Source organism: Sciurus carolinensis, chromosome 16 (genome assembly GCF_902686445.1).
Source record: "Sciurus carolinensis chromosome 16, mSciCar1.2, whole genome shotgun sequence".
NCBI classification, from domain to species: Eukaryota; Metazoa; Chordata; class Mammalia; order Rodentia; family Sciuridae; genus Sciurus; species Sciurus carolinensis.
Window position 1 is genome coordinate 52,919,546 of NC_062228.1, and position 4,597 is coordinate 52,924,142.

General features: G+C 51.2%; 1 non-coding gene across 1 annotated transcript; it reads left to right on the forward strand.

The window, feature by feature from the left end:
• Window positions 1–2,103: 2,103 nt before the first annotated feature.
• LOC124967648 (small nucleolar RNA U13) lies at window positions 2,104–2,204 on the forward strand. Its single transcript, XR_007105570.1, has one exon. It is a non-coding gene; the product is annotated as a small nucleolar RNA U13 (small nucleolar RNA).
• The last annotated feature ends 2,393 nt before the right edge of the window (window positions 2,205–4,597 follow it).

Here is a 4,597-nt window from a genome sequence, read left to right on the forward strand (position 1 = left end):
CAGAGCGGCTCTCCTGGGGGCTGGTGGCTCTCCTGGCTTTGGGAGGGAGGCCTGCCCAGTGCGTTTGCAGAGTGGTGAGTGCGGGGAGCCGCGCCTGGGGACCAGGCCCCTTTCTCACCTCTCCCCTCCCACTGCCCTCCAGGGGCTTCTGAAACTGTCAGCCTTTCGGAAGCTGCTGGGGAGCTGCTGGCGGTGGGCTGGCTGCCCGAGGCTTGTCCACACCCCAGGCCACTAGGCAGGGCCGGGTGCTGCCCAGCAGAGGCCTGCCTCCTGAGTGAAGGCAGCTGCCGCGGGAGGGACACTGCAGGCTCCCTGGCCTGCTGACATGCCGCTCTCCAGCTGCGGCAAGAAGCAGCGTCCTTGAACCTGGGGCAGCACCAGGTGTGGGTGGCTGAGCGCCCAGGACTGCCTCCACTTGGCCCCTGGTTCTGATGCTGGTGCCTTCACTTGGTCCTGCCAGCTGGGACTGTCACCCACTTAAAGTGAGGTGGCTGGGCTCCAGCCTTCCGAAGGGATTGGGACCCCGATTACCCACAGCTGTCTGGGCGGGTGGGTCTCTTCAGCTCCGAGGAGGCCGGCTGGGTGCCACACCTGAGTCCCCGCCCACCCCCCAGTCTGCAGAGCCAGGCAGGGGCTGAGGCGCCTGGGAGAGGGTGGTGCCCACAGAACCCCATGTGTGGCACCGCAGGCAGCTGCCATCCCTCAGGGACCCTGGGTCTGCTTCATTCCCTGCCCTGCTCTTCATCAGTCCATGGCTCCCCAGTGCCCTGAGAGAGTTCCCGGGCTCCACAGCCTAGCTCCTCTGGGCTCTACTTCGCTTACCAAACCCTTCCTGAACACACCCTGGCTCAAAACTTCATGCCCCATGCACCCTCCAGGTTGCAGCTTGGGGGCCTCCTCCAGGATGATTTCCCTGATCCTATGTCCTCTAGGACTTGTACTTGGGATCCTCCTGCTTCAGCCTCCCCATCCTCTGTTCTTAAGCCACACATCTTCCTACCTCAGGGCCTTTGCACTTGTTCCCTGTACCCTGAACATGTACCCCCCAGAAATCCACATGGATCTCTCACCTTCAAGTCTCTACTCAAATGTTACCTCAGACCCTCCCCAAACTTACTAACCCAAGTATCCCCCAAATTCTATTCATATTTCCTGCTGTTATCCATAATACCATCACCACCAGATGGTTATTTATCCATTTTCCACCTCTCTTGCTTGGATTTTGGCTTCTTGATGGCAAGGGCTTTTGTCTGTGTTTCCTTATCACGTCCCCAACTTTTAGAACAGTGCCTGGCACTGTTAACACTGAGTGTAACTTTTTTTTTTTTTTTTTTTTTTGTCCCGGGGATTGAACCAGGGGTGCTCCACTGAGCTGTTCCTGCAGCCCCTTTTTAGTTTTCTTTTGAGATGGGTCTTTAAGTTGCCCGGGTTTACCTTGAACATGCAGCCCTCCTGCCTCAGCCTCCTGAATAGCTGGGATTACAGGCATACACCACTGCCCGCGTCGTGTGCAGTAATTCTCTAAATGGAATGTTCCTGACAATCCTGTGGAGCATGCTGTGGAGCCTCCTCTCACAGATCAGGAAACAGTCCCGCAGAAAGGAAGGAGTTTGTCCAACGTCATACAAAAACATTGCAATGCAAGTAGTGCGGACCTAAAGTGTTTTGAACAGTACCTGTCACATGGAAGAGCTACCACTGTTATTACAGTGATTATGATTATGATTATTTTTTGAGATGGGGTCTCATTGTGTTGCTCCAGCTGACCTCAAATTCTTAGGCTCAAGTGTGGTCCTCTTGCCGTATCTTCCCAAGCAGCTGGGATTATAGGCGTGTGCCACCACATCCAACATATTATTAGTATTTAATCCCCACAACTGTCATTAAAGACCCGTTTTACAGACCGGAAACAAGTTCAGAGAGATGAAGTCAGTTGCCTGAAGTCACACAGCAATCTTGGTCTAGGATTTGAACCCAGGCAGTCTGATTACACACAAACCACAACCTCTCTGGCAATGCCTAGATGCCAAATCCACCTGCCACTTGTTTTTGAATGGTTTTTGCATTTTAAGTGGTTCTTACAATCTAAGGAATAATCTCATGCTCTTTTCGTGGCTCACGGTGTGATAATTGGTATTTCATACCATCGAGGGGCGTGTCTCTGTCCAGCCTTGTTATGATGTCAGTACATTCCCCATCTGGCAGGAAGAAAGAGAATGTATTCCTTTATGTGAAAATTGTATGAAATTGCACTAACTTTTTTTTCAGTACTGGACATGGATCCCAGGGCCTCATCCATGCTAGGCAAGTGTCTACCTCTGAGCTACATCCAGTGAAATTTCACTTGTAACATCCATAAAAATGTTGTTGGAACAGCCACACTCATTACTACTTTATCTTTTTTTGTTTGTTTGTTTGTTCTTTCTTTTTGGAACTGGGGATTGAACCCAGGAGTGCTTTACACTGAGCTACATCCCAGTCCTTTTTATTTATTTTTTAAAATTTTGAGACAGGGTTTTACTAAATTGCTGAGGCTGGTCTTGAACTTGAAATCCTCCTGCCTCCGCCTCTGGAGCCTCTGGGAGCACGGAGTGGGCCATCACGCCCGTCTACACGCCTGCTTTTGTACTGCCGTTGACTGATGGTGTGCAGTGGCAGTGTTGAGAGTCAAGACCACCTGGCCCTCAAAACCTAAAGCCTGACGTATTTGCTGCCTGGTCCTCTGTGAGATGAAGTTTGCTCTGTATTTTGCTCTATGGCATTAATTCTCCAACTTGGGCCTCCTGCCCATCACCTGAAAGGTTGGAGGCCACACTCTGGGAATCACTGCTGTGCATGAGAAGCTACAAGACCAGAGCAGCAAAGCCCTGTTCCCTACTATTCATGCAGATTGTAGCACACAACACATGCTAAAGTGTGTGTGTGTGTGTGTACGTGTACCAGGGATACCTGACCATTGAACCACATCCCCAGCCCTATTTGTACTTTATTCAGAGACAGGGTCTCTACGAGTTGCTTAGCACCTCGCTTTTGCTGAGGCTGGCTTTGAACTCGCGATCCTCCTGCCTCGGACTCCCGAGCTGTCAGGATTACAGGTGTGCATCACTGTGCCCAGCTAAATAAGTGTATGTTGAATGGATCAATGAATCCAGATGGGCCATGGAGAGAAGAGGTGGAACATCCAAAGTTTGCACGAGCACACAGGGAGGATATCAAACTTTGGTTCTGAGGTCTGGGGGTGCCTGGGGTTGCATCCAAACTTGAGTCTGATAGTGTGACCCCCTCTCTGAGCCTCAGTCTCCTCTGCAACCATTCTAATTCTGGCTAGTGCTGCTGGTGCTCTTGCCAGGTACCAGGCACTGTGGGCACACTGCTCTGTACGTACAGCAGGGCTGCCACCGTTCCCAGACTGAGTCACTGAGCCTTTGGACTCAAAGTGCTCTGTATGTGCGTATATATATATATCAAGTCTAAGATGATAGTTTCTGGGAAGAAGCCAAAGCATTGATCCCACCCTAAACTTTCCCACATACTGACCACTGACCCCACACCCTTCATCTGGCCCAGTAGATAGCCCAAACTGACATGTTTATTAAGTCACCTCTCAGTGTAACCTACACAAACCTGAACTCCCCCTTTGGCTGATGGTTCATTGTACACCAGGAAAGTGGGTCCTTCAGAGGCATCACTCTGTTCCTGAATAAAGCTGTGTGGATTGGTGAAGTCTGCAACCCATCAGTCCTTTTGTGCTAACACTACCACTGAGCAACATCCCCAACTGCCCCCCTCTTTGTGTGTGTGTGTGTGTGTGTGTGTTGGTGGTGGTGGGGTTTGAACCCAGGGCCTGTGTGCATACATACAAGGCAAGCACTCTACCAACTTAGTTATATCCCCAGTCACTGCCCCTATCTTTATTTGAAGCAGAATCTCTCTAAATTTTTGAGCCTTGAATTTGACATCCTCCTGCCTCAGCCTGGAGAGTTGCTGGGATTACAGGCGTGCACACAATGCCAGGCACTCTGTGCTATTTCCAAGTATTTTAGAGAGGTAGTGGGGAAGGACAAAACATATACAACCTCCATACATTCATTCAAAAATATTTATTGGGCACCTACCTACTATGTTGTGTCCTAAGCACTGGGGATACAACAAGGTACGAAACAAATCTACATTCTGGCATTCCAGTTTTAAACGTTCACTAAGTATCTTCATTCCCTAATTTGCAGCTGAAGAAACCTCGCGGATTTCATAAAGATTATCAATGACATCTCTGGGTAGCACAACTTCTGAAGCTTCCCTTCCAGCCTGAGAAACAGCACGCTCAAGTCCTACTGGGAAAACAAAAGGCGAGGGGCTCGGCTTCCCGGCTAGCTCACTGGGTAAGGCGTGAGCCGCCCTGGGCAGGTTTCAGTTGTTCTGTCCAGGGTAATGGGCAGTGACTCTCGCCTGGCCCCTCCACAGTGCCCAGACACCCCTTCCCGGTCGGCCCCGCCCCCACGACCACGTGACGCGCGGGGGTTTTCCCGTTTCCCTGGCGTGACGTCACGACGGGGGTGCAGACCAATGGGCGCTCAGGCTGGCGGCGCCGGGGAATTCC